Source organism: Pleurodeles waltl, chromosome 3_1 (genome assembly GCF_031143425.1).
Source record: "Pleurodeles waltl isolate 20211129_DDA chromosome 3_1, aPleWal1.hap1.20221129, whole genome shotgun sequence".
NCBI lineage: Eukaryota > Metazoa > Chordata > Amphibia > Caudata > Salamandridae > Pleurodeles > Pleurodeles waltl.
This window is the reverse complement of record NC_090440.1, coordinates 1,221,769,349-1,221,789,445: the sequence shown is the minus strand read 5'-3', so window position 1 is coordinate 1,221,789,445 and position 20,097 is coordinate 1,221,769,349.

Below are 20,097 nucleotides of genomic sequence, written 5' to 3'. Positions count from 1 at the left end.
TGCTCCAGGAACCGCTGTAACTGCAACAACGTATCCAGGAATACTCCTGTGACCTGCAACTTCAGCTCCAGCCAGCAATTAAAACAGTTTCCAAGGTGTGCACGCTCTGAGGACTGCCTGTCTTCACCCTGCACCAGAGGAACAAAAGGAATCTCCCGTGGAGTGACAGAGTCACTTTCCTGCTTCTGCAGGCACCTCTCTACGACGGAACCGGTACTCTGGGACTCCTCTCCTGTCGACGAGTGTAATCCCTGGAACACAGGTGTGGACCGCAGTGACCCAGACTGTCCAAAGGTCAAGCTGTCCAAATTTGGTGGAGGTAAGTGGTTTCCTCCCCATGCAGCGACAGTACCCCTTTGCACCGCACCTTCTGCAGCTCCTTGGGCTTCTGTGCACTTCTTCCAAAAGTTCTTTGTGCACAGCTAGCCCAGGTCCCCAGCACTCCATCCTGCGATGCACAGCTCTCTGAGTTGTTCTCCAGTGGCGTGGGATCCTCCTGTGTAGTGCTGTGATGACTGCACTTTGCAACTCCTTTGTCCCCATGTTCTGGGACTCCCGTGGGTGCTGCCTGGTCTTTTGAGGGCTCTCTGAAGTGCTGAGAGCCCCCTCTGTCTCCTCAGTCCGAGTTGAGACCCCCAGGTCCCTCCTGGGTCTGGGCAGCTCCTCTTTGATGCAAACCACTTACTTGCGTGAACCAAGGCTTGTTGGCGGAATCCAGCGACGCAAACAGCCTGCACCCAGCAACTCGATGTGGGACATCTATTGCACCAAGCAGGAACCTGCAGCTATCTTCTTTCTGCATTTCTGTACTTTTCTTCCCACCTGAGAATCCCCTTTTGCACCTTCTTCGAGGTGGGCAGGGGCTCCTGTTCTTCCTGGACTCTTCTTAGACTTTTGGACTTGGTCTCCTCTCTCCACAGGTCTTCAGGTCCAGGAATCCATCGTTGGTTGCTTGTAGTCTTGCTTGGTTCTTGCATAATTCTTCATCATGACTTGTAGTGTGTTCTAAGGAAACATGCTGTACTTTACTCCTGATTTTCTGGGCTCTGGGGTGGGGTATTTTACTTACCTTTGGTGTTCTCTTACACTCCCAGCACCCCTCTACACACTAGACTTGCCTAGGGGGGAATTTGACATTCGCATTCCACTATTTTAGTATATGGTTTGTGTTGCACCTGGCCTATTGCCTTCTATTGTATTTTTCACTGTTTGCACTATTCTATGATTGTTAACTTACCTGATTTTGGTTACTAATGTATATATTGTGTATAATACTTACCTCCAGAAGGAGTATTTCCTCTAAGATATTTTTGGCCTTGTATCACTCAAATAAAGTACCTTTATTTTTGGTAACACTGAGCATTGTCTTTTATTGTGTATAAGTACTGTGTGCCTATAGTGGTATTGCAAGAGCTTTGCATGTCTCCTAGTTCAGCCTTGACTGCTCTGCTACAGCTAGCCCTAGGCATTGTCTGGTTGCTAGACAATGCCTACATTTCACTAATAAGGTATAAGTACCAGGCCAACCACTTACAGGTACTGTCAGTGTTCTTAAGATGAACAATGTACATGTTTTTTTAACTATCTGTTCTACACATGTGGGAAGTCCCACAAGATGCTACGCAGCAGCAAAATAATTTTGCGAAATGGCACAATCGACTTCTAAAAGATGGCGGCCACTAAGTATTGCGGCTCTAGTTGTTTTAGCCCCAAGTCTCGAGATATTTCATTGGGAGCTGTGAAGTGAGCGTGCTACGTTCTGGACGGCACAAATCACTTCAGGAAGCATCATAGGGCTTTGAGTGTGATGTGTGAAATCCCCTAGTTTAGTTGGTTAGGAGTAGTGTCTTTCTATCATATTGTTGGGAGTAGAGAGTGCTGTCTTAGTATTGCGGCCGTCACTGGATACAGAATGATATTTCTGTGTTCTAAACCACAAGAAATACAATTGAGGAGAAAAAGCGCAAATTCAAGCCAACACTTACCAATTCCATTGTGAATCCATCTGAGAAGGGCAGCAGAAGTTCGAAGCAGTTCTTTTTTGTGAAGCAAGTATCCCAGCTCAGGAAAACAGAGCGAAACATAAAGACTTGTTAAATTTTGTGAAAGTTCAAGTCATAATTGTTATTTGCAAGTAAATTCAAAAGCCAGGAGGATAAGCAAATTGTAAATAAATAAGTCTAATGATTGAACTAGAAGAGAAGAAACAGATACGAAGGAAACAATAGAAATGCATTATTACGTAAGAGTGAATAGAAGAGAAGTAAATATCTCTGTCTATAGGGTATGAGAAATAAACAGAATTCACAATGATATGATAAGTTGTTTAGCAAAGTGTTTCTAATAAGTGTTACTTGTATTACACTTATCTAGCAACATAAACTGCAAGCAGATCAGGGAAAAGCAGGCAGTGGTGAATAGCTAACAGAAACAGAAGACCTGGACGAAGGCAGTCTTTTCTCTTTATACCCATCCCTTTCCACCCTTGGAGCACTCTTAATCTCTAACTTATCAATGTGTTGGAGACTTGGGAAGCTCTGGGAGAGGCATTGGGATATGTGCATCAGTTGATCCTGTGAAGATTGGGAGTCATGCGGTACGATTCTGAAAACTGGGTGGTTTTTGTAATTCTGAAAATTCCTTCCTGATGGGTGGAGGTTACTGCCCATGTTTCTTGTAGGCAGACTGTCTCCGCTTCTTTCAACCTTTTAATGTCTGGTTCACTACTTAGGACCCCAACAGACCAGCAACATTCCAGGATATTAGTTGTATGACAATGGGCCTGATTTGGAGCTTGACGGAGGGGGTTACTCTGCAACAATTGTGACGGATATCCTGTCTGATCTATTAGAATCCCATAATAGTCTATGGAGATTGTAATACGGTGGACTGGATATATGTCATGATTGTGATGGAGTAACCCGTCCGCCAAACTCTAAATCAGGCCCTATGTTTTTAGATGTCCTAGCTGTTTTTTTTGTTATATAGCTGGGCACAGTAGGAGGAAGCTTAATTTGAGAGCCCTGACGGGTGGCTTTTGTGCTAAGCATAGCTGTTAATCCTGCCATGGATCTCTTATAGATCTTTTTTTAAATTATGGATTCCTTCTGAGTTTTCCAGGTTTTTATTAAGCATATCTGAGACTGATTCTTTAAGACTTTATTTTGCGCTGTCCAGATCCACTAGTTGTAGTGCTTGTGTCCGAGTCTGATCACTTGAGGTTGTGAAGTAGTTGATTCCGTGGAGTTTACTTCCCTTGCCACACTCTTGTTCTTTGTAAATATTGGGTAACGAATGTAGTTAGACTTTCTTTCCTTTGTCCGAATTGGAGCACGTTCATATCCTGATGAGTCGTGGGTCCGTTGCCTCAGTTCCATTTTAGTTGTGCATTATTTTGTGTTTTCTTGCTTTTTCTTTAGCCATTTTTAGCCCTCCTTGTTAATGTTTGGTGTTGGGAGTTACTTCCCCATCTTCATTCGCTATAGGCCTCGTGCCTTCCTGTTCCCTCTTGGCAATACATGATGCCTAGTTGGTGTTTTCTTTGGCTGTCTCAGATTCGAGTGTCTTTCATTCTGGCTCTGATTCTCCCAGCCCTAATGGAATTTGGGAAGCTAATTTTGGCCTTAAATCTTCTGATTGTTCTCTGAGGCTGTTTTTTTAGCATAACTGTATTTGTTGCCCCTGACTTCTTGAAGCTTTTCAAGTCCATTTTTAGGTTGAGCGTGCAATTGCTCTGATGCGTTGTAATATATCTTTGGGCTTTTAACCACGCACGCCCATAGCACCCCCATCACTATCACTTATTCGTGGGCTTGCCTTTCAAAAATCCTTTATCATTGGAAATGCTTTACGTTTGTCCCTCCTTGGGGCAGATTTGTTACTGCCTCGGCCATCGACCCTGTTACATGGATAATTTGCATGTTTGCTGATACGTTTGACTGCAAGCGAACTTCTTTTCCTTTTTGTGTCTCTCCTTTGCACCCATGCTCATGGTGACTGTGGCACTTTGAATCGGCATGCATATGTCAACTGTTTTACTTTTCATTTTCAATTTATGTGGCAAGAAACATCCAGTTAGGAATTTACAACATTAATAGCTCTAACTCAAGCATTTGTGAGATCCATTGCATTGCAAATGCATGTTATTGTTGTCAGAACTTGTGTAGGGTTAACAGTTTTCCACGATTACTGGGCAGTGGCATTTGTTCGATGTGACCTTTTTATATATATTTTTGTGTTTTCTGGCCATGTTTACTATGCTGAGGGCTATGGTTTGCATAGTGTCTATTTGAATTTATTATTTGTATGATTGCCATGTAGATACATTTATTGCTGCTGTCAAGGTGGCATTTATAGAGGTAAGCACTTTAACTTCATTAATTGTACAATCACAGTCTGTTGCAATGGTGTGATCATGTATGGTTACGAGTGACTTGTCCTCAGCTTATTCCTTGTTGACTAGGCTCTGTGCTTGTGCTTAAGTCTTTCTCCCGCAAAGGCCATTTTCTATTGATGTTTCTTTCATGGGTTTTGTGTGCACTTGCCCAATTGTCACCCCCTTCCCAGACATGAGAAAGTCAGTTGTGCCAATAGCTGTGGCTGTCTCCAACCCTCCTTGAGTTTGCCTCTGGTGAGTTGGGCTACCATGACAGTTGACTGACAGAGAGGACAGCTCAGTAATTGTGGACATTTCCCCCTGTTTTAAGCCTGAGGAGATCCAATCTCTCCTCCTCCCCTTGGCTATTTTGGCAAGTTGAAGATGTTGCAGGGGTCAGACCCTACCATTAGCGGGGTAGTAGGTGAACCTTATACAGAGTCCATGTTAGCCATGAAACCATTCCCCTTCAGTATTCTACTTAAGTTCTCAGTCAAAGTCATGGTTTTGGGATCCTGTTTGTCCCCCAATTAGCCCCTATTTTGCTAGTTGCAGTCCGAGATGGTCTTCCCTGGTCTGCTACTTCCTTGAACACTGGCATTGCTCCTCCACATTGCTTGTCTTCCTTTGCAGCGCCCACTAGTCCACTCCTTTCCCCGCTCATAGTCTTCTTTATGTGTTTCTTCCTTGGTTGGGGCTTGTACGCATTACCTTTTGCCATTGCTGTTAGCCTCCTATAATTGAAAACTCTGGGACATGTTTACAAGACAGTGGCACATCAGTCCTGATGCTCCACTTTCCTTGTGTCGCCCCTGGCCCACCTAACAACACCATGGTTGTGCTGTATTTACAGTTAGGACAATAGTGTCAATTTTTTACACTATTGTGGCGCTTTGCTGCACTAGCATCAAAAAGTTTGGCGCTACTGCAGCAAAGGACAAGGAGGCCCATTGATTAAAATGGGTGCGTCATTTTCATGCCTGCTTTGAGCAGGCATTATATATTATGTAAAGAATGGTGCAGTGAAATGTTGTAAATTTCACTGTGCTGTTTATTCGGGCCTCCCTGTATCAGAACACCCCTCTTGCATACATTATGCCTGGCGCATGCTTAATGTGGCGCAAGGGTTTACAAAGTGGGGCAATGCTTGCATTGCCCCACTTGTAAATACAGGGCTGGAGAAAGGCCTCCTTAAGTCGCCTTAATGTAAAACAAATTATGGTAGGGCCGCACAAGGTGGCGCTAGGGGCTTGTAAATATGCCCCTCTGTGTTTCGAAGTAGCTACAATGATAGTGTTCACCTTGGTACGTTTATGTGCATGTTTGCACTTGGTAGCCCCCATGGCCTTGTCCAGGTCATCCAAATATCTCAACCGCTCCTCCTGATGTCCTTAAAGGCTGATGACCATGGTAATGGCAGTAATCTGCACTCCTAGTAATCTGTATAGCCTGTTATGGACTCACAGGTAATTGGTGCAGGCTAGTCAGGCTATGTTCCTTAGTGGGGGCTGTGAGACTGTAATGCCGGAGGCTCGTGGGGGATTGAAGGTCAGCCACCAACAGAGGGGCAGCTTGAGGGCAAAGCCAGGTATCCTGGTAGCATCCCACCTTGCAGCAAAAACTTCAATCTGACTCCAGCAACATCCAGCAACAGAGATCACTGGCAATGGCAGCAAGGCACAAGGTGGTGGGAAGGCATGGTTTCTTGCCCCTCCGATCCCTGCTGTCGGTTAACACCTGGTGCCCGGGTTCCAAGGAGCTGCCAGTGTTCTACAGATGCTCCCCGGCTTGGCTCTTGACTCCCAACTCGCCACTCTGCCAGGGGTTGTGGCTTCCTCGTAGCTTCCTCACTGTCCTTCTCACACTGCTCACTCACTGTCTACACCTCTGCCTTCTTGCCTCAATGATGAAAACCCTCAGCAAGTTCTGGATATCTGGTCACCCCGACTCGTCCTTCTGGCAGAGAAGTCTGGCATAGGGTCCTCAATCCTCACATGCAGGCTGAAGTGATCCAGAAAGCTATCTGTCAGCCTCTTTTTCCCAGCTCTCCACGACCTCCTCCTGTGCGTCCTGACAACAGCGTTTCTTGGTAAGTGGGTTACCTCTGGTAAGCCAGGTTGTCTTCTGTGAGTCAGCAGAGTGGACGCCAGTGACTTAACATTGCCTCCTGCAGTCCTCACGCTGTGGGGGATGGAAGGGTTGAGCTCTAGGGGGCCCCTCAGCACAGTACACTGTGCATGGCTGAAAGCCCCTGACTAGGGTGGGTTGGGGGCTTCATTTCGTTACTCCTCTGTTGGAAGCTTCTATGGCATCACAATTTTTCGCAGTCTGTAATTGACCCGAATGGCAGCCCATTCTCCAGTGCTTATTTTATTTTTGATTAGGGGAGGGGCCGCACGATTCCCCTTTACAGCCCCGGGAACCCCATCTCCTGAGGCCTCAGGTAATTGCCCATGGTCACCCACAAAACACTGTTGGGAGCTCTAGCCGTTTCTGCAAACAGCATCATATGGAGTGCTGGCAACAGCCGGTACCTTTTGTTTGGTCCTGCTCAGGCAGGGGCAGCATTTTCCCACTGCTTCTTTTGGTTGGGAGCAATGTAGAGTTCCCTGCTTGGGAGAGTGCGGGCAGCGTAAGCTCACACTCTCCCAGCCTGGGAACCACAGTGTCCTGGGGTTGGGCTCCCCAGGACACTGTAAAGTATTGCACCCCATGGCCCCTCTCCTCTTCTTAAATACATTTGGCCTCGGTGTTGGGATCTTCAGGACCCAAAAGTGGCTAATGGAGGGGGGCTGAACTCCCCCTTCCCTTTTTTAAAGAAATAGGCCTGGCCCTGATGAAGGGGATCCTGGGGCCCAACTGTCGCTAAGGGAGAGAAGTTGCATGCCCCCTTCCCAGTGTTAAGTAAGCGTCATCATCTAGTAATATTATGTGTTTGCTGCAGCACTTTGTAATATCTGCTGCTGGTGGTTGGCACTTTTTGGAGATGTGACACTACTTAGAAGCCCTCCAACGCAATTGTCTTGGGGGGAAAGCTGACCAAGAGAGGGTTATGTGTCCTGTTTTTGACAAGTGATCGTGGAGTGACACTTTAAAGTGGGCTCCAGGAGAGTTTAGCTTTAAGGATCCACCCCCAGAAACATATTAAGTTGCCGTGTGTGCCTTACTTGATAAATACTTTTGATCCTGAAAGTTCAGGCGTAGGGAAGTTAGACAGATTTCTGCAAAGAATTTGTAAAAGAGAAATTAGATCACCAGGTCTTTATTCTTACCATAGCAATATGCAAGCAATTACGTAAAGCAATGAATTTGGTTTGTCAAGAACTTAGAAACTCAAATTATATTGTTTGGTTAGTTTGAGCCTATGTTCAGAGTTCCTAGTAATAGTCGCATGTGTCTCTTACATAGTGCACTCTATAAGAAGTACTGAGGGTTAAGGCCTGTTGGTGGACTTGTTGGTGTCAGTCAGTCAATACATTTTTATTCATCTTTATTCGGTTTACTAAACAAAACATAAAGGATAATACTTAAAACATATAAGACTTGTTCTATCACAATTGAAGTGCAGTTCTTCAAAATATAAAGTTTAAAACCAGATGTATTAAACACTATATTCTCTACATTTTCAAAACCTGCAAAACAGACCGGAGTGCAAGGTACTTTAAAAAATGAGGATTCATCGCAAGGAGTGAACGCAACTCCTCAGCTGTGGCTAAGTGCCGACTTTAGATGTTATAGTTATTGTTTAATACTGACATTGACGAAAAAATTGTTTAATACTGAAATTGAAGAAATGCCATACAAGGCGACATAATAATATATGCATTAAAGCGATACAATGCAAAAATATGCAGAGTATAAAAGGAAGGGTTCAGGCTTTCTAAACCAATGCCTAGGACCCTGCCAGCTTCCTTGAACTAAGAGCCGTCTGCATACATTTATAGACATGAAAAAATTATTTTCGAATGGACTGAAGATAAAAAAAGTATCACTTCCATTGCCTGATGTCTACCGTCTTTAAAAAAGGCACTAAAAACTGCTTCCTCAGTTTTTCATATAATTTGCAAACGAGGAAGAAATGTTAAATGGATTGGATCACATGGTCATGGAGCGAGATGAGCATTTGGGGCCACATGTACAAGGATCCGGTTTTGCGACTCGCAATTTGTGAGTCGCAAAACCGGATGTACAACAGTGTACTTTACACTGTTTGCAATTCCCAATGGGGTAGCAAATGACCTACCTCATGAATATTCATAAGGTAGGTTGCAATTTGTGACCCCATTGGGAATGGCAGCCCTCACAGGGATCGTGGCCTGCTGGAGACAGCAGACCACCATGTCTGTGACTGCTTTTAAATAAAGCAGTTCCTCATGGGGACCCCTTCCCGTTTGCGGCTGGGTTAGCACCAGTTTGAAGCTGGTGCTAACTTCATTTGTTTGGCAACCGCATTTGCAGTCACAAAACAATCATGCATACCATTTTGATTCGGTATTATCAAGAGGATTTGGGATAGCAATCACTGTAGATTCAGGCTGCCTTAGACTGACACTGATTAGGAGTCACCGTGCTAAAGATGTGTAACGTTACAATTAGAAAACCTTCAACAATGCAGAAGACATTTGAGACAGAGAGCAACCAAGTATTAGTGACCCAACCTCAGCAGTAGTTCCTCCACCCTTTGAGGATCCAGCAGAGAGTCAGGTGTGCACAGCCAGTGTTTGAATGGGGAGGAAATATCTTGTCATTGAATATCACATTTACTTTAGGGAGCACTCATCTGCTCAAGGGCCTAAATCAGTTTTTTTTACTTAATCTAATGTTGTGCACTGTCTGGCTCAAACTGATCTCCAATAAAGTCTATTTAAGTATTCAGTAAGGAATTCTCATGAATGTTCAATATACTTTTTAAAATAAAAAGGTATTGTAGTTGCTCTGTTGAGCCTTAAAAAATTGATTTATTGGAATTAATGTGCTTTCAGTTATCTTTTTATTTTTTTATTTATTTATTTATAAGTTTGAAAATACAACAATAGGAACAGTCCCCTCTTCCATAACATCATCATCACCCAAGGACCCCAACTCAAGTGTGACAAAATTCAGCATTGCTAAAAACAGATGAACCGGAACGATACAAGTTCATGGGTCCTGAACAATAGCTGTTGGCGTTCGGGGAGCAAAGAACAAGTTCTACTAGCATAAATATAGCAAGGCGGCCGGAACAGGCAAGTCGGCACTGGCAAACAACCACAGCTCGCATCTTCTCACAGGCAGGGTGACACAAACCATTCCCAAAATGCTTGTCGATTGAATCAAGGGCATATCTATCAATAAGCAATCTCCAAATAGGCACACAAAGGTGCCCAAATATCTTGCGGCCTAGAACCCTCAGGCGCCAACTCCCAGTAGGTCTCCAACTGTTCTCGGAAAAAAGCAGCATCATGCAGCCAGTCAGAGACCCAAGGAGGCCGGCCGCATCCAAAACAATTCGCAACTCGGTGCTTTCTAAAAACAGCAACATGCCCATCAGCTTCCTCTGAGCCAGTGGAACCGCATCCACACTGCCCAACGGCACCAACACTGGAGAGGGAGCCAGCTCGAGCCCAGTCATCTCCCCAATCACATGCGTAACCTCCAGCCAGAAATCATGCACTTCTCCACATTGCCATGCCAGGTGAAAAAGTCAGCATCCTGAGTGTGACATTGTTCACAAGAAGCATCCGCCCGCAGCCCCACAGCACACAGGCCGTGAGGAGTATAGTAAAAACGCTGCAGCAACTTAAAGTGAATTAGCCGCAGCCGATAGTTTGGTGATAGCGACTTCATATGTGCACAGCACTTCCATGTCTCATCAGAAATTGCCACTCCCACATCCGCCTCCCACTTCACCTTAGCAGACATTGCAGGCCCACCCCTTTGATCCTGCATGCAACCATACAATTTGGTGATGAGCTTCCTTGGGGTCTGTGCGTTCCATACAACCTCCAGTGTTCGACACGTCGCCGGAGACGCCGGAAGACCAGAGTATCGCGCTCGGAGCATCGCACACACGCGCAGCACATATAGCTGTGCAGCGCACCCTCGGAGCCATCTTGCAGCGCCACCTCCGGAGAGATCAGCTGCCCATCCACAAACCATTCCTCCAAAAGAGACAAGTCCGAGTCTCGAACATAGGCCCGCAGCTGCGAGTAGCGAAACAGCCACTCATCTGCCACAGCAGCCACCGCCATCGACGGCGCAAAAGGCTCATGCACACCAGATTGCTTCAAAAGTGCCCGCCATGCCCCAACAGTGCACGCCACAGTATCTACCCACTGAGATCTAGGCCGAGACAGGCCCCCAAACACGTGCAACAGGTCGTCTGGCCAAACGCATCATTCTCAGGGGCAAGATGCGGCATGTATCAAACAGGGCGGATCCAATAATACGCAAAATGGGCCTGTGCACAGTAGTAGTAAAGCTCCATTTCCGGAGCGGCAAGTCCACCCAATTCAAACGGAAGCGTTAACTTCTCCCATGCGATTCTAGGTTGGCAACCCGCCCAAACCAGAAGAATCATGGCAGAGCGGAGACGCCTCAAAAAGCACACTGTGAGGACCAGGGGGAGATTTACAAACAAGTATAAGATTTTGGGTAGCACTATCATTTTGGCAATGGCAATTCGTCCTATCAGTGACAGTGGTAAGGAGCGCCACAGCTCAATCCTATCCTCCAGCCAGGACATAACAGTACCATAGTTAGCAGTCCAAAGCGTCTCAACGTCACAGCTCAGCCAGACTCCCAAGTACCTCACTGGGCCATCCGCCCACGCAATAGGATATCGAGACAAGAAGCCCGCCGTCCCCGGCAACAGAGATAGCACCACAGATTTAGACCAGTTAATCACTAAACCCGAAAATTCACCGAACCGTACAATTTCATCCAGCAAAACATCCAAATTCTTACCAGGCTCTCGCACATACAATGCAATGTCATCGGCGTACATGGAGATCAAGATGGGCCGCTGCCGGAACTGCAGCCCCCTGTCGCTGTAGTGCTGATGCAAAAAGGCCGCAAGTGGCTCCATCGCTATCGCAAAAAGCAGTGGGGACAACGGGCACCCATGCCTAGTCCCCTGAGCCACCCGAAAGGGGACGGATATGCCTCTGTTCAAACGAAGTCGAGCAACTGGCTCTGTGTGCAATAAGCGAATCCAGCCCACAAAATGCAAGCTCAAACCCACCCTTCCGAAGAGTGCAAACAGATACTCCCACACCAACGAATCAAAAGTCTTCATGGCGTCCAAAAACACTGCTGCAGCGTCATCATCAGCATTAATCGAGCCCGCAGCCGCAAAAAACGTCCGCAAATTATGTGCCGTGGACCGCCCCAGAACAAACCCAGACTGATCAGGAAGCACCAGCCTCGTCATCAGTAGCTGCAACAGCGCCGCGATCATCTTGGCCAAGATCTTGTTATCCACGTTAATCATCGAGAGCGGACGATAAGAGTCACAGCTTAGAGGGTCCTTGCCCGGCTTAGGCATCGTTACGATCATTGCCTCCAGCAGAGAGGCAGGAAGGATTCCATTCTCCATTGCCTCTGCGTATACTTCCAGCAGATGAGGCGAAAGTATATCAGCTAATTCCTTATAAAACACTGGGGTCAAGCCATCAAGGTCAGGGGACTTGTCACCAGGCAGGGCCCTAATCGCAGCCTTAACCTCCTCCAGCGAGAAAGGTGCATCAAAATATGCCCTATGGGCCTCCTCGAACCAGAGTAAGCTAATCTCCGAGAAATATGCCTGTACAACCCCAGCTTGCAGCAATTCGGGCGCAGAATACAAGTCCAAAAAAACTTGGTAAACATTTCCATGACTCCATCCGTCCCGATCACACGCTCACCCACCGAATTGTCTATTTCAGTAACATAGCTATTGGCCCAGGGTTTGGGTAGTAAATTAGCCAGCGGACGTCCAGCCCTCTCACCCTCTCCGTAGCGCCTCGCCCTGGCAAATCTTCCCAAAAAGCATATTTCCGTCTGCGAAGCCTCCTCATACAAGGAAACCATACACCGGAGATCCGCCAGTGTGTCACTGGACCAGTCCTCCACCAACCGAGCTTCCAGGTCTGCTGTCTGCGCCTCCAAATCCGCCAACTCCTGACGCAACCCTAGAACCCTGCCAGCTTCCTTGAACTAAGAGCCGTCTGCATACATTTATAGACATGAAAAAATGATTTTCGAATGGGCTGAAGATAAAAAAAATATCACTTCCATTGCCTGATGTCTACCGTCTTTAAAAAAGGCACTAAAAACTGCTTCCTCAGTTTTTCATATAATTTGCAAACGAGGAAGAAATGTTAAATGGATTGGATCACATGATCATGGAGCGAGATGAGCATTTGGGGCCACATGTACAAGGATTCGGTTTTGCGACTCGCAAACTGCGACTCTCAATTTGTGAGTCGCAAAACCGGATGTACAACAGTGTACTTTACACTGTTTGCAATTCCCAATGGGGTAGAAAAGGACCTACCTCATGAATATTCATAAGGTAGGTTGCAATTTGTGACCCCATTGGGAATGGCAGCCCTCACAGGGATCGTGGCCTGCTGGAGACAGCAGACCACCATGTCTGTGACTGCTTTTAAATAAAGCAGTTCCTCATGGGGACCACTTCCCGTTTGCGGCTGGGTTAGCACCAGTTTGAAGCTGGTGCTAACTTCATTTGTTTGGCAACCGCATTTGCAGTCACAAAACAATCATACATACCATTTTGATTCGGTATTATCAAGAGGATTTGGGATAGCAATCACTGTAGATTCAGGCTGCCTTAGACTGACACTGATTAGGAGTCACCGTGCTAAAGATGTGTAACGTGCAGCACAACGTGTTGCTTCGAAATGCAGCTCCCACGAATGACCACCTTAAAGGCCTCCCACAGCACTCCGGCCAAACTCACAGAGCCACCATTCTCCTCAAAATAAAGGGCAATATCCCGACAAATCCCCTCCCAGAACGCCTCATCTCTTAAAGCCCCCTGGGGCAAGCGCCACGTGAAAGCACGTCCCGGACCGCCCAGCACCGCCAGCTACAACTTAACCGGAGAATGGTCCGACAACATACACTCCATGTGCTCCACCAATAGTGTCCACATCGCCACGTCCCGCGAGCCCAGCCAGCGATCAATGCGGGACCAACTGTTAACACATGTACACTCTCTCGCGTCTCCATGCTTCATCCACCAGATATCCACCAGTGCGCCATCCATAACCGCGATCAGAGCTCGAGCCGCTACTACATGCTGCATCCTGGCCAAACTCTCCCTGGCCCGCTCCGGTTCCAGGACTACATTAAAGTCATCCCCCCAAATCACAGCATCTCCTCCCAGTGACTCAACTAGCCGCCAGACCTCACCAAAGAAATCCGGGTCGTCCGTGTTAGGACCATAAACAAGTCTACAGGGCCTGTCCAACAGCACACCACTCATCAGCACGTACCGTCCGTTAGGATAGACTATAGTTTGTTGCGTGCGGCATTGCAGTCCCTTCTGCAGCAGAATTGTCACTCGTCTGGCGTATCTCGAATATCCCGCCCCGTGACATTCCCCAATCCATCCTGCCTTCAAGCGATGCATCGTGTCCGCCACCAAGTGAGTTTCTTGCAACATACAGATATCTACATTCTGGCGCTTAACATATACAGACATGAGCCGCACCTTGCGTCCATCATTCAGGCCACGCACATTCCAAGTAAGGCAACGGACCAATGTCACCCCATCCTGCTTCATCCGATCACTCTTACCAGGACACCAGAACTAACTGCTGCCTCCACCAGCCAGCCCAGCAAACACAGACGTAACGATAAAGAAGAAAACATCAGATATACAAAAACCAACAGAGAAGTACATAACCCCACCCTCCTCCCACGCAGCCCCCCCAACCGGGTCAAAGCAAATAACCCCCCCAACCCAAAAAACAAAGAAAGTACACCATGACATTTTAACAAGACTCATCCAAGGGGCGAACGGCAAGCCACCCAACCCAAACCCATCAGTGGACCGGGCATGGGAGGCATGGGGCCAGAAAGTGAATGACCATCAGGACGGCAAACAGTTCTATATCGATGTAACTGTGCGGTCAGTTCTTGCACCAGCAGCTGGACCATTAGTCATTATCGCTGAAAGTCTCATGCTCCGCACTCTGCTCACCCGAGTACACAGCCACAGATCGTCGAGGGAGAGCCTTTACAAACTTTGCCGCCAGCTTCGGATCAGTAAAGAAGTGTAGTTTCCTTCCGTGCTGCACTTTCAATTTCACAGGGTAGATAAGGGAAAACCTGGCGACCGTCTGTCCAAGCGAGTGTTTGATCGGCATAAAAGCCCTGCGTGCGGCCTGCACTCCCAGGGTATAGTCCGGAAAGAAGTGCAGCTCAGTATTTTTGTATAGCACCGGGCGCCGCTTCCGAGCCAGCCGAAGGATCGAGTCCCGATCACGATAATTCAAGACCCGGATAATGATGGGGCGAGGCGGAGTGCCAGGCGGAGGCCGAGGACCCAGGGACCGGTGCGCCCTCTCCACCACCAGCAAACGGGAGAGCTGGCCAGGAAAGAGTTCAGAGAGCATGCTTTCAATTAAATCTTCCATTCTGCCCATGTCAGTGGATTCAGGAAGGCCAATCAGTCTAACATTGTTGCGGCGCGAGCGTGCTTCCAAATCTTCATTTTTATTACGTATTACCTCCAACACCTTCTCCATGTGCAACAATTGTGCTCGCTCGCCCTGACATTGATCCTCCATATCTGAAGTACACGCCTCCAACCGATCCAGTCTGGAGTCATGGTCCTCCACCCTGGTCTTGATGCGATCAAGCTGCTCCGTTAAATGGTCGAGCTTGGCGTCGATGCCTGTCAGGATGGACTTCAGATCCAGGAACATGACTGACATATCAGACAAGGCAGCCTCCAATGCTTCTTCCCTCATCATTGACGACGGGGTCCCCCCCTTCCTCCGTCCCCCATCAAAGGTGATCCTCGCCTGCCGCTGCTCTGCCTTTCCCATCCTACATCAGCAGTATGCCCGGCAAGAGTCCCAAGCCCAGACAACAAAGGCCACAATCAGACCTCCAAGGCCAGCCAGCAACGTCTCCTCCGATGCAAGCCTCCTCCGGCCGGCGGGTCTCCCCCAGCCCAGGCCTGACCCTCCCCGCCTCCAGTCCAGCACCAACCGGGCCAAGGTGCTAGTTCCAGCGGCGGGAGTCCGAGCCCAGCAATGTCACAGATCTCCTCAGGCCAGCTCCGCCAGGTCGGCAGCTTCCACAGCAGGCTCCCAGAGAACGCCTCTAGTGGGCCTCCAGGCCCGACCCAGTCAGCTCAGCTCCACACCGTAAGTCGGCCCAACCCTTCGCCAGCACGGCGCAAAATGTGCCGCCAAACAACCAGCAGCACCCCGCAGGGTCAACCAGTCCAGCACTGTACCACAGGGGCCCCCCACAGCCGCCCCAAATGCGCTGCTGCCCCAGCTCACCGCAGGTGTCCAGTCGGCAACTCCCGATAAGGCAGCAAGGTCCAATAGGTTGCATCAGATCCGTCACCAGGGGGCCCCCGGCACCCAAAGCCGCAGCCAGTCCACCCCGGCCCCAGGAGCCACCCGGCCGCGGTACGATTTTACCGCTGAGCCATCCTCCGCAACCTGCCGCCAGACGACCACCAGCGTATTAACACTGCAGGTACCGCCCCTCCCTGCCCCCGGCCCGCCAGCCAGGACAGGAAAGCCCGCGGTCGAGCGCCGCGTGTCTCTCGATCCCGCTCGGCCAGGCCTTCGCCTCCGCCGCCAGTTCTTCATGGCAGAGGCAGGGGCACAATCTTCACCGCACACAGCCGGCAGCACCTGCGTCTCCGCAGTGCAGACCGGCAAAAAAGACGAAAAAATCCCCGCCCTGCCAGGAGAAATGTAGAAACGGGGCCCCAGGCCGAGCAGAGCCACACTAGATGCCGGCCATTCTGCTGGCAGGCTAGCTCCGCCCCGTGCTTTCAGTTATCTTTAGAAACCTTTGGCATACATTTGTATTTAAAAGAAAATGTTGCCAACAAATACAATGGATTCAAGCCTGTTGCTATATCTTATGTTTCTTTTTGCATCTCACCTTCTGTTTGTGTTTCACCACAAATTAAGTTACAAAGAAAACCTGTAAACATAATAAAGACTGAAATTTGATAAACTATGAAGTATAGTGTTAGAAATGGGGTCTCTAGTTGGCTGTTAGTTTACACCCTGTCCAAGTAGGAACCCTTACTCTAGTCAAGGGATTCAGACACCTAAGATTACCCCTGCTCTCCCCCTTGGTAGCTTGGCACAAGCAGTATGGCTTATCTCAGAGGCAAAAGGACTCCACACCAGTTTAAAAAAATAGCCAACATTGATCTCAATCATTACAGACCAAAACAATAAAAATCCAACATACACAAGTAAAGATATCATGTTTTAAAGTTAAAAAAAAACTAAAGAATCTTAATCCATAAGAATCAATTGATGCGTTGTTTTAGCACAAAGTACCTGGTATGTGTCACAAAAAAATCTGCAGGTGAGGGTGCATCAGAAAAGCAAGTGGTACATCGATTCCTGACCCACAAGTGAGGCTGTTCGTCGATTCTTTCCTTGCAGGGAAGGGATGCGTCAATTTCCGGGCAGGCAGCCTTGGGTCCATGCGATGATGTTGAGGTTTTGACGCTCAGGGGTGATGCGTGGAAAATCCTGATGCATGGTAACGATGAAGCTGCGCTGAGCTGGCGATGCATCGATTTCTGCAGCCGCAAGGCAGGTGCTGCATCGATATTACAGCCGCTTTGGGGTAGCTGAATCAATTTTTCAGCTGCTCTGCTCCCATGTGTGGATTTTCACTCAGGTTTTACCAGCTTCTCCTTCCAAAGGCCCAGTGACTAGAGTGGCACCACTTGGCAAATAAAGGGGGTCTCAGCAAGAGAGCTAAGGTGCTGGCAGATGAAGTCTTTGATTTCCCTAAGACTTCTTAACAGGAGGCAAGCTCAGTCCAAGCCCTTGGAGAAACTTCACAAGCAGGATACACAGCAAAGTCCAGGCTTTGTCCCCTCTAAGGCAGAAGCAGCAACTGCAGGCCAACCCAGCAAAGCACACACAGCAAAGAGGCAATGCTCCTCCTCACAGCTCTTCAGCTCTTCTCCTTGGCAGAGATGAAGTGTTTAAAAAATGTGGGGTCAGCAGTCCACTACTTTTACTCATTTTTGCCTTTAAAGTAGGCAGCCTTCAGTGGAAAGTCTTTGTAGTGCACAAGACCATGTCTCTTCCTTGCCTGCCCCAGCCACACTCTAGTGGGCTTGAGACTGTCAAGCACAGCCCTTTCAAGTGCAGGTGTCAGCTCCTCCCTCCCATTCTAGCCCAGGAAGACCCATCAAGAAATGCAGGACACACCTCAGCCCCTTTGTGTTACTGTCTAGAGAGAATTCACAAACAGCCCAACTGTCAGTCTGACCAGACATGGATTCAGCAGCCAAACAGAGGCATAGAATGGTTAAGCAAGAAAATGCCCACTTCCTAAAAGTGGCATTTTCAAACTCACAATCTAAGAACTAACTTTACCAAAAGATGTAAGTGTGACTTCAGAGACTCCAGACTCCATATCTCCATCTGCTTCCCCTGGGAAATTACACTTAAAAGGTATTTAAAGGCAATCCCAATGTTAACTTATGGGAGAGATAGGCTTTGAAATAGTGAAACCCAAATTTGGCACTATTTCTCTACCAGGACATGTAAAACACACCAGTACATGGCCTACCTTTTAAATACACTGCACCCTGCCGAAGGAGTTGTCTTGGGCCTACCTTAGGGGCGACTTATATGTAGTAAAAGGGAAGGTTTAGGCCTGGCAAGTTGGTGCACATGCCAGGTCGAACTGGCAGTTCGAACAAGCCCACAGAGACACTGCAGTGACAGGTCTGAGATTTTTACAGGGCTACCCATGTGGGTGGCACAATCAGTGCTGCAGGCCCGCAAGTAGCATTTGATTTACAGGCCCTGGTCACCTCTAGTGCACTTTACTAGGGAATCACTAGTAAATCAAATATACCAATCAGGGATAACCAATCATAATCACAATTTAGATAGAGAGCACTTACACTTTAGCACTGGTCATCAGTGGTTAAGTGCTCAGAGTACCAAACCAGCAAAAACAGATTCCAGCACACAGTCAAAAAAAGAGCAGAGGCAAAAAGACAGGGGAACCACGCCAAGGATGCCAGGTCTAACATCTGTCATAATATTGAGGCATTACACAAACAAGTTACTTGAGAGCTTGTCATAGATATTTCTGTACCAGATCTCTTAATCATTATAGCACCCTAGTGGGAGACATTTAACTTCACAAAACCTTCTTGAAAACAAAAGAAAAACTGTGTTTCTTATGAGGATTATCTTAAAAATAAAGTGGAGTGATATATTAGCCTCATGTGCTTTTTTCTTCACACAGGCTAATTTATTTAATAAACTATGTCATAGTAATCATTGACTTTGTGTGGGTCTCAAAGTATGGAAACAGTTGAAACAACTACTCCTCTTAGACATTCTTGATCATGCTAACACTATAGTAAGAACCTGTTAACATAAATGTATTAAATTGGAAACAAGATAAACCCTAGTTTTCTTGTCCACAATGTCATATAAAGGAGGATTTTGCTTTGTTAGTTATTGACATGACCTAGTACTCCAGAATTATGTTCAAGAAAAAAACTACATTTAAAACAACCTTTTATTGTTTAAAGTGTCTGATAAATTGAACGTTACATCGTAGAAAGCCATTGATAATCTAAAGCAGATTGCTGTCATATTTTATCACTGTTAAGCACTCTATCATAGAGGTACAAAACCACTTGAAACAAAGCTAAGACAACTGTAATACCTTCTACAGAAAGAGATGCTTTACAGACTGCATGGGGTATCACTGGCCAAACATCATAGATTACTAAGAATACCAAGGAGACTTCAAATCATCTAAATGCTACCCTGTGTGGGGAGTGGAAGGGGTTTAGGTACAAATGGAATGCAGTACTTAAGTGCTCTCTAGAGCTGATCCTAACCATAAAAGATATGACAAAATTTATAGACACTTTAGAAAAAGATATAAGGCAGCTAAAGAATGAAATACAAGGCTAAATAACGAGAGGATTGGCAAAATTACCATGAAGACAACTATTAGATCAATAACCACAAAAAAGAAATAACAGCAAGAAAATTAAGGACAATTAAATGAGATCCTCTACAATAAACTTGGTATAGGATACGAATGGAAAGAATATTATGGGATGCGTCAGACACATCGCTAGCATTCCAGGTGTAGAGAGGGCAGAAGTGAAGAAGATAATCAAACACAATTAAAGGGACACTCTAAAAAAAAAAAAAGAAAATTCCGACTACTCTCCAAAAGACATAGCAACAACCTAGTTTATGGCGTTTGAATGGATAACCAGGGACTAGCAGATCTTCCAATACTACAGACCCCAAGGACATAAGGTACTTGAGGAATTAGAGTACAATGGATAGGAATCAACAAAACAGCTCTAATGTTTCATCTTCAATATCTTTTTTAGACACATCTCAATGCAAAAGAAGACCCATCAGATGCAGACAGTGCACGTAATTTGAGGAGCTGATTGAAAACTTGTGATAAGCATCTTTACATACCACCTATGAAAGTTGGGGAAAACAACATCCCAA